We start from the raw sequence: 11,848 nt of genomic DNA on the forward strand, positions 1-11,848 counted from the left end.
ACAACACAACACTGGTCATGGTTCCAATTTTACGAACAACCCACAACTTCGCCCTTGGGTGTGCTTTGTGCTAGTGTACCGATTCCCTGAAAATGGTGACCATCAGGCAAACATCACTGCCAGGAAGAGCTTTGAATATCAATGGCACACACTCAATGCTCAAGATCACCTTCCAAACACTCGCACCATCTACACGAATGGCCTAATTGTCTTCGATCGCATACGTCAACACTACCCTAATCTAATTTGGGAGGACTTTGGACACTTCCACCCATGAACACCTCCAGCAAATATAAGTACAGACATTATCCCAACATTTCCTTCCAACATCAAAATCAGTAGGTGAGAGGATGCATTCCCCGTATGGGTAATGCTTCCTCTCACCACCAGAATCCTTCAACAACACTCATCCTCCAAGCACAGGACCATAACACAAAAGTAAGTGGAACATCAAAACAGTTCAAGACATGTACCAGTACATTGAAATCCATTCAGCATGCCTTTAACAAACACTCCCTCTAGCTAAAGTAATTGCACCTGTTGATTTAGCTAACACTTTCATGTTTTAATTATTCTCCAACACTAGCATTAACCTATAACTCATACCCCCAAATCTTCAAATCAGAAAGATGTTTTATATAGATTTCATTCTATTCCAGATATCACCATGCTAGCACAATACCTTGAATCAGGGGACCTTGATGCAGCCATGGCAATATTTAATCATCCCACGGTGACTAATGTGACATTATCAGAAATCTTGACCACCACATCAGAGAATACAACATTGACAGCCCAAGTTCTCTCAGTGAAGAAACCCAAGCCCAAGAAGTTCCAAAAAGATGGCAACAAATTTTCCAAACTAGAAAAACAGTATGACCGGCTTGTTCTCCTCAGGTAAAAACATAACAAACTTGCAAACAATTGTAATCATAACTTTAAGTCAGTCAGCAGACTTTCCCTCAAAACAATACTTAATCAACCAGAATTGTGAGGTCTATTGCAACAAGACACCTCTACTATGCTTCTCCATCTCAAATATTACCAACATTCTAACATTACGTAGTCAGTTTTCAAGCACTATAACTTTCACGCATTACCTAAACATGTTGGTATCAATCTTTCAGAGAACTCACCGAAGGTGACCTCTTCTATCTCCTCACCGAAACACCTATGGACACAAGACAACTCTTCAAAATCCAGAACTATACTTGGATTGGAGCAACTGTTGGGTTATTTGAGGCTGAATACAACACCATGCTGAACCATATTCCCATCCTAAAGCTTGACCAACCACTTCTGCCTATAATACCTACAGTTATCTACCACATCACAAGACCATTTGTCGCAGAGTACTCGGATAAACTCATCCCAAGACCTCTTTACATCAACCAAGCCACACTCACTGTCACCAAAGCTAATATTATCATCGGTTGTGGAGCAGACTTTTGTGACAGCCAACATAACATCAACACTCACTGTCTAGCTACCGTCACCCAGGACATAGCAAAGCGAGTGATACAATGCCACATTACATCTAAAGAAGCTAATATAACAAACACTCCATTCACCTCTGCATCCTTTTCCAAACTCTTCCTCCCAGAACATGCAATGAAGGTAAGTGACAGTGTATCGAATTTATTCTCAACCATATAATATCAAACCACCACCTCTACACTCAAACTAAATTGGATAGAATGACAGAAAACAGAGCCATTAACAATCATTATGACTATTTACTTTACTTCATCATGCCATAACTTCTCAGTGCATCAACTCGTGTATTCTTTTAGGGCCCTTAAAAATTCCTGTATACTTAAAAATCAGGTCTCATTAAAAAAAAGCCATTCATAATGGGAGCACTCCTTATTGATTTCAAACTACTTAAAAAGCATGGGTCCGACACAGAGTAATTGTGGTCAAGTAATGCTCCTTACTGGGTCTAATCTAGGGCCACTCGCTGAGCCTGAAGCCTGAATTCATGTTCTATTCCTGTGTCAATGAGCACTTTCTAAATAAGAGCCCATAGCGATGTCTATTCATATACTTCATGAATATTAGGAAAACACTAAGTACAATTGTTCAGTTCAACCTGATGCGCGTGACAGTATTTTGCAAACTTCTGCCAAGTGTGTGTCACGCTCTGGCAGGGAACAAATCGCAAAACTACCACACACACACACACCCCCACTATTGCACCCACTGTATTCATATAACTTATTACTTTGAAATTCATAGGGTGATCCAGAACAATGCATATTTTCCTGTGATTTCTGGACGTGTTAACTACACATTCACCAAAATATTTATGAGAGTATAGTGAAACAAATACAACATGGTTTATTTCAGCAGGTATTGCCTTTTCAAGATTACTCGGTGTGACTATTTCCTGTTGCTTGGCATCCGGAAGTTGTCACATGCATCCAACACCTCGCAATCAGTAATTTCCATTAATTCCCTCTATATCATGCTATATTTGTATAATACCTCATCTACAAAATGATATTTGTCCTGACTAATGTCACTACCTTTATTTCAGACAACAAGCACCCAAATTCCGATGCTAGAGTTCCGAAATCACGTACGTGACGTACTACGTTATTACGCTGACCAGGGTGTCACCTGGCAAATCTCAGGATGGTATAAGCCTGGCCTTCGGGCCAATGATGAACAAGTGCGTGAATCAAAATTCCATGTCACCTGCGTAACACCAGAGAGGGTCTTGGAAAATGCACCCCTTTTCAATGTAAATATACCTGATGTCGAACGACAAGTTTTACAAGCCGCCATTCAAAGGCCATGCCACCAACGTGTCCTGGCTGCACACCAGCAACGCCCACAACCAAATCCACATGCCCAGCAGCAACGCCAGCAACCACAAGCGGCCCCACACCAGCAACGTCAACAACAAAATGCAGATAACCATCAGCAACGCCAGCAACCACAAGCCGCTCCACGTCGTCAATGTCAAGAACATCAAGCTGCACAACAGCAACACCCGCAACACAATCCACATGACCAGCAGCAACGCCAGCAACTACAACCAGATCCGCAGCAGCAATGTCAAGAACAAAATGTAGATGACCATCAGCAACACCAGCAACGTCCACGCCATCAACGTCAACATGAAAATGAAGCTGCACACCAGCAACCCAATCCACATGCGCAGCAGCAGCGACAGCAACCACCAGGAGCTCCGCAGCAGCAGCAACATCAACAACTATAGCCACCTCCACAGCAGCAATGTCAGCAACCGAGTTTACCAGTGCAGTAGGAACGTTAGCAACCACAAACACGTCTCCAACAGCAACATCAGCAACCATCAAACGTATTTCATTAAAGTCTTCATTGAACCAAAGAAGGGACTGATAAACTGTGTATGACACAAACTATAGAACGCATTGTGTATGTGCTTCCTACTTTATGAGACACTTCTATGGACCTAAAACTGTTATGAGACATCATTCATTATTAGTACCTGTGATGGCAATCATACTTCACCTTTTAATACCAGTGCCATTCTTTGTGGACTTTGAAATATTAGGTGATTCACAAAAAAGCTAGCTCCCTCTCAGTGGGACGAGATTGACAGAAAATGTTCATACTATGTTAACCAAAAACGCAGTTTGAAAAATGGCCTCACCATGACAATTTTCCTGTCATAATTTCACCATTGGCCAATGCCTTAAAGTTATGACTAAGCACTTCATTTTTGAATACAAATGAATTCAACATTCAAGAAATTATTAATCTTTATCGTAAGAACATTTTAACAAACTTAACAATCATCTATCATTTCAGAAATACAAAGCTAGTGCTGCCAATATATATTTTCCTATTCACAGCCAACTCTTCCATCCCTCTTCTACGGGTCAAACAAAATGTGCTTTATCCTTTTTCATTCACGTGCATATACTCTAAGTACCATGTATGCAGCAAAAGTCAAATTTCCATAAATCACTACTGCACACAGAGGACTCGTGCATATACTTGGTTTAATGATACCCATGTTTTACCATATTTATGTGTACATGTATTTAGACACAGTTTCTTTATGATACGAGTGTGCTTAACAACAAACAAAGTAAACCAGCATTTACCTACTGGTATCTGTTTATGAACAGAAACTTTAATCTCATAAAATCAATGCTAAAACAAGCTGCATACTTTTATAATCACATGCAGTGGCAGCACTAATTTCTTTGGCAACCATTACAATCCCCCCCCCCAACCGGAATCATAAAAAGTAAAAGAGAAAAGGACAGAAAAATCAAGAAAATTAGCAATTTGGTCTACTGCCAGCAAACAAATATGCCAAAAAAGATGTTTTTTTCCAGGGGGTGCACCCTGAACCCAAATTGCCTTCACCACTTTTCCCCCATTAAATTTGGCTTGCCCTCTACTTGCCCCCCCCCCCAACATTCAGATACTGCTGTCGCCACTCCTCACATGTGCCGATATACCATAAATGCCATATTAGGTCAGTTATCAGCCTTTTACCATGTTACTTTACCATCTAGTATATTCTTGCACGAGAAACCTCTGAAACTTGACACCCCCCCCCACAACCATTTCCCTCATCAAGCTTCAACACATCACAAGTGGTTATTAGGTATTTCTAAATACATGTACATCACATTCCTTTTTATATCTCAGTTTCTCGCTATAAGCTGGGTATTTTGCTTGTTGTTGTATAGTACATGTTCTTTTAAAAATGTACCCTAGTTATGAGCATGCGCTAATAAATAAAAATCCCTTCAATGACCATTACAACTTGGTACAACCACATTGACTGGCTATTCGGCTCTTAAAGGGGCAATTCATGATCCACTTTCAATCATCAAGGTCAACTCTATCGAAATTCACATTTTTACCTGGTAAGAATCCTCGACTGCTTTATATTACAATCCGCAAACCATTGTTTCAAATATCCTTCCATTTGGCCAAGAACTGAAAAAATGTCATTTTCTAATTATTATTGAGAACCTGACAGTAATTACAACACAATAGTCTATGGAGACTTGAAAACGAATGATCTGAATCAAGTGAAATTTTCCAGCTACATTAATGTTTTACTCTATTTTTATTTAGGTAGAAAAGTGGTGAGGTTTTGGTCACAACAGAATCATGAATTGCACCTTCACTATACATCATTTCTTTGTGAAATTGTGGGTCAGAAGTGAATAAAGATAGAAAACTAATATTCAATCATAGGCTGCATCACTTTCGTTCACTTAAGGCAATGTACTTGTATATCTGAAAAAAATCTGCTCCCTTATTATTAGCGCTGTGGGCTTAACTGCACATATATATGATACAAGTCAATTTATCACAACTTCCATCAAATGTACATGTGTATGTGTAATATTTAATAAAGCATTATTTCTTCACACAAATTTCTCAGCCATCCTTATATACATGAACACGCACTATTGTCGCTGTCGCCTTGTCCAATATCCATCACCCTCTCTCCGGTTTTTCACTTGCTCCCATAATCGCCTCACTGGTAAAGACGTGGGAATGACAGAACAACGAAAAAACTTCTTAGGGAGTGTACCTATAAGGACATTCCAATACTGCCACAACACTCCACCCCCTACTCCTCTCCAGAGGTTGTTTCCTTGCTCCCATACTTGCTTCACTTGTGAGTGATGACATGCATTATATCTGAAGGAATCCCCATTGCGAGGTGAGTGTACTTCCTCCTCAACTATACGTGTACTCTTCCATGAATGATTAACGTTTGCACCCTCATTCAAAAAAAAAATTATCTTAAATACTAAGGTCAACAGACTTTTCATAAATATAAACATTACTCTTATATCAGGCCACTCAACAGTCTATGGTGTCATTGTCTTTTATTGGGCACAGGCAGTGGGGATATCTTATCCACATTCTGACCATCCTGCATGCCCCTCACCTCTAGAACACCATGTAAGCATTTCTCCAACACAATATCGCTCATCAAATAAGCACAATTCCAACACATAAATAAAACATTACTGTTGACATATCCATGCATAATAGAATTTGCACATGTCCCTCATAACCCCCCCCCCCCCTCCCACAGATGCGCCACAACATCTATAAATGTACAGGTAGTCCCTTCCATCTGGCCAGATGCAACACATGGCATCTATCTCTAGTTCCGAAAAACTCTGGGTTATGTTTCTTGTGTTGAACAGGTTTGTTCACAAGGTATTACTGGAATTGGTGACAGTTTTCTCTATGTAGAGCCACTGGTGAAACCGGCGACGAAAGTCGCATTATCAGGTGTACCACCCTATATTCCAAATGACGTGTTAGAGCGTGGACTCTCGAACTATGGTCGAGTAGTTTCCTCTATTCGATACATTCCACTCGTATGTAAAAATCCTGTCTTGAAACACGTTCAGTCGTTCCGTCGACAAGTATACATGTTGTATGATGAAAACTCTATCCAGGGTTCGATTCTTTTAACCCATGAACAACGTAAAACTAGAATATACCTGTCGACGGATGAGATCACCTGTTATAGATGCTCTAAAAAGGAACACACTCAAAAAAATTGCCCAGATAAAATTGCTGTCAATGGGATCAACACTACTTCTACTGAAAATGAATTACCTGACAACCCTGATAGTGATAATAGTAAAACAATTAATAATAGAAATATACGACAAACTGATTCTCTACCAATTGATTATGAAAATACCCAAGAAAGAATTTGTGAAAACAGTGAAATTACAACGAATAGTAAAGATAAATACGATGAGACAAATAATTCAACTAAAACAAATAAATCTACTGACAGCGCACTGACAAATGAAAATACAAATGAAAACATGATTATTGATCAACCCGAGGATGACCCACTTGTTACTGAACCTAGCGCTATTGTTACGACAGGTGCTGACACACTGACACACGACCTGGTCTTTGTAATGATAATGACCTAAGCAACTCAGAACCAACTATGAATATATTAGAAAGTAATGGTGAAGAGGAGGTTTTAACCCTTCCTTCAATTTCCACTCCCTCGGGATCTTCACCCACGGCTGTACCTCCTGATTACCCCGGGGCCCTCGCAAATAGATGTTTTTGACAAGCGCTACCATCCCACCGCTCTCCCTTTTGCGGACGAAATTGAATCTGTTGCATCGGACATGTCCGACATGTCACAGTTTACTACAGACGAATTAATGTCAACATCAAGCGAGTCTGGAACTACATTCCTGTCTAATGAGTCGTTAAAAAAATTTCTTAATGACTCCTACAATTCGAAACATTTGTTACAACATGCCCGTCAATTCTGTCCAGATCTACGCCTGCTTGTTAAATCACTCTCACACTACCGTAAAAACACTGAACTAGTTCACAAGGAGAAAGTTCGCATTCAGCGATTGGCATGTGGCGATTGGTCAGAGACTTTTATTCAAATCTCTTTTCTCCCGATCCCACTTCACCAGAATGTCAAGATGAAATATTAGCAGATTTGCCACAACTCGACAATGTTCTTAAAGAAAGATGTGATGATGAGTTAACGTTTGATGAACTTTCTACAGCAGTCAAACAATTGTCAAACGGCAAGACCCCAGGTATTGACGGGTTGCCGTGTGAATTCTTTAAACATTTTTGGACTCTTCTGGGACATGACCTACATAAGGTTTTTCTTGCATCAATTGAGAATGGTCAATTGCCTACATCTTGTAGACGTGCAGTTATTACACGTCTCCCAAAAAAGGGTGATAACAGCTTACTCAAAAATTGGAGGCCAGTGAGTTTATTGTGTACGGACTATAAGATTTTAACCAAGGCAATGTCCGCTCGATTGAAAACAACACCCTCTGACGTCATCCACCACTATCAAACGTACTGTGTTCCAGGGCGACAGATTTATGACAATATACATCTTGTACGTGACGTCATTGATTACTCCAACATAAATAATTTGCAACTAGGTATCGTCGCCCTGGATCAGGAGAAAGCATTTGATCGTGTAAATCATGCCTACCTTTTTAAAACGCTCCATGCATTTGGGTATGGGGAGAACTTTATTAAATACATTAAATTAATCTATTCTGACACGGAAAGCTTCATACGTGTTAATGATTCGCTAACCAGTCCTGTCTCTTTTCAGCGTGGTATACGACAGGGATGCTCCTTGTCCGGACAACTGTACACACTGGCTATTGAGCCCCTACTACAAAAAATTAGAACAAAATATCAAATACGTGGTGTTAATACACGCAACTCTAGTGGGAATCATGTGAATCAGTCTGCATACACAGATGATGTAAGTTTTTTTTTTGAACTGAGAACAGCGATTTTACCAAACTAGAGGAATGGCTACATATTTACGAGTCTGCCAGTAATTCAAGAGTTAACTTTACCAAATCCCAGAAACTTTGGGCTGGTCGATGGAAACACAGAACCGACAACCCATTAAATATTACTTGGAACAATGAAGGACTCAACGTACTTGGAACCTTTCTTGGTAATAACACTTCATTTGTTAATAAAAATTGGGATAATGTCTTTAACAAACTCGAGGACAAGCTCGATTGGTGGACAAAGTATGCTCCAGCATTGTCTTATAGAGGACGCACTTTAATAATCAATCAATTGGTGGCGTCTAAGCTGCTTCATTGTCTTGTCACGTTAAGTCCTCCAAAACATGTCATTGATGAACTTCAAAAACTTTTTCTCAATTTCTTTTGGCAAGGACGGCATTGGATCTATGCAGAAAAAATCTATTTAGCACCTACCAATGGTGGACATGGCCTGATAAATCTTAACACCCGTATTCACTCCTTCCGCATTCAATATATTCAACGTTACCTGTATGCTAACAGTAATCATTCTTGCTTCACATTCACTAGTTATTTTCTTCGAGAATACAACCATCTTAACTATGACAAACAATTGCTTTCTTTGATTCTTTTTTACGCGAGAACACACTAGAAAACAACCATTCTCACGTACGTGAAAACTGTGACCGCAGGCCCGTAGTTTTTTTTTTTTTTTGGGGGGGGGGGTTCGGCGAACCCCCTACATTTGTGAATAGTTTTATGATCGTAGATTAGAACATAATAAAACAAACAGTATTAATTAAAATAATTATCATCACTTGACTCAGTGTGGTAACTATCAGGCTCAGCCAAAATTGCATAGTAATGAGCATTTTGGTGGCAATGAGCTTTAAATCTCAATCGTGAAGTTACGCCGTCTCAGCTCAACAGCAGCAAATCAAAATAAAGTTGTTATTCCGTGATTCCGCGATGGTGTAATAAAGATCGCGTTCAAGCAATATTAAAACAACATTGAAACAATAATGTAATGGTTCATCAGTTTTCATGGCATATATACTGTTTCGTTCCAAGTGTATCAGCCAAATGTAGTCAACTCATTGTATTAGTACGTGTAGCCTGTGTTATTGGACAACAGTGTACAGCTAAGATTTATCATCACGAGTTGTATAGGTCGAGGGGCTTATTGCAGCCAACAATTTACCCCACAGTGTTGCTTCAGTACTGAAACTATGCGATGATTCATATTTTTTAAACATATTTTTTACACGTTTTTTTATGTCTTAAAACATTTTCTATATTTTTAGTGGGTTCATAAAAGGAAGATGTAGTCATTGAAGTCTATCGAGACCGCTGCTAAACTGTCACTATATGCATATTATTTTACCGCCCTCTAAAAACAGATTTACAGTGAACCAAAAAAATTACATACTGTACGAAACTTGGTGGTATGCCATTGGTTGGTGCATTTAATTTGTTTGATGCAATCATTGTGTCGGTCAGTTTATATGGTAGCGATATGGGGGTACGAAAATTCGGGAATCGAGAGGGTACAGACAACATTTTGCAGATATCTACTTAGCGTTAATAGTTGTACAAACAATGTTGCTATGTTGAACGAATGTGGAAGGCTGCCATTATGCTGTGGTTATTTCAAGCGTTGTATCTCATATTGGTTAAAATTACTTGAAGTATAAAATAGCTGGAACCCCAAAACATGTTATATCATGCTTAAACGATTAGACAAGACCGGCAGACTTACTTGGGAAATCCACATAAAAATTTCCTGTTCAAAACTGGTTTCGACATTGTCTGGTTTGAAAAACAAGTTGGAGATACTGTAAATTTCTTAGAGATATCTCAATTTCACAATCATCCAGGCTGTAGTAGTATTATAACATGGGAGATTTATTGGCAAGCAATTATAGACTAAAATATATACTGACGAGTGTTCGCTGTTTTGGCTATAAACATAATGTTGAATTAGGCAGACACACACAAAGTTAGATCACTAAATTTTTAGGTTTTGCAGTGATACATTTGAATTTAGCATGATGGAAAATGACATTCACTTTGTTTTTATATGTCCATTTTATAATGATCTAAGGGCTGATATTTTGTCAATAACCCTATGCAATTATGCAAATACTGTCAGTCTGGGCTTACTTCGTCGCTACACAAACTGTCACACTATATATCAACTAGCTCTTTATCTTTTTAAAGTTTTCAAGGGACGAGATGAATATGCATCCAGCTTAACTTAGTACCATGTATACATGGATGTTGTATTGTTTTTAAAACGTGCTATGTACTTTTCTACCCATTACATTTTGTACGATGGGCTGAGGCCCTGTACAGAAATAAAATTACATAATACAAAATTGACCAATACTAAATACTAGTAATTGTAGACAGATTTCGACATGAAATCGTGTCACTTTTATGTGTACTAACATTTGCGAAGAGCGAAAAAACACTCGTGAGTAGCATTCTACCTTAAAATGCTTAGACAATAATGCTAAGATACGTACAGTCTTGTCTTTCTTGTGTACAACATTTTGCCGTAGTGTATCTAGGGTGTGGGTGTGTTTGTCTGTGGGTGGGGAATGGCGCCTTTCTCTAAAATGGTAAAATAGTTCAAAGATGTTATGTGAAATAACTTACCAACGTAACACAAAGTAAACCAATTGAATTTAAAACCGAGAATATACAAGTTCAATGACACTTTTTGAATATTCTATTCTAATTCATAAAATATATTAATGTTGTTTTCGAACCCCCTATTCAAAGGTGCTGGCCACGGGCCTGGACCGGAAACTGTCAAACTCCCGCACACAAGATTAAGGTAGCGAAACTATTATTTGTGTTGAAAATTACGTAACATAGAATGTCATGTAAGTTGGTTAAAATATAGATTTTCTGAAGGGAAGCAAGGCAGCCTCAGTAGTGTTTTCCAAAATCAACAACACAGGTTTAATCTGTGTGCCTATAAGTTTCAAAGATAAACTCAAGACAAAGCAGTGTTAGGATGTGTTATCAGTAGCTATCTGACACACAATGAGTGTTTCCAAACATTTGAGTGGTTTGTCTCCGCCCCTGTTTGTTTCACAGATTAGTCATTTGCATATGAATGTGTCAGACACAAGGTCACACAGCCACTGAAAAAAAATCATTGATTTTGGTGTTTTCATATGCCGAATTTATCCAATTATAGCTATCCCATTCCTTTATTTTTTTGGTTTCCAATAGCCTTACACATTTGGATGTCCCTACACATGGTAAAACAGACCTTGATGGGAAAACAAATTGATTGTGCCGATTAACAAGCTTGAAAATCTTTGCTGTTACTTCATCAACGTTTTCTAGGAGTTTATGTTTTTCAAAATACAAGGTCTTTAACAAAAAATAACGTATACTTATTGTCGTCGGATTAACACCAAATTTTCACAGCTTTAAGGTGACAATGAGAGGAACTTGAATGTGTCCAGACAAACTATTTCATCTATTATTTACCAACGAGTTGTGGTTTGAGTTGGGGGCAATGCGACTAAAACAGTAAT

This window comes from Saccoglossus kowalevskii, chromosome 10 (genome assembly GCF_978046115.1).
Source record: "Saccoglossus kowalevskii chromosome 10, keSacKowa6.1, whole genome shotgun sequence".
Classification (NCBI taxonomy): domain Eukaryota; kingdom Metazoa; phylum Hemichordata; class Enteropneusta; family Harrimaniidae; genus Saccoglossus; species Saccoglossus kowalevskii.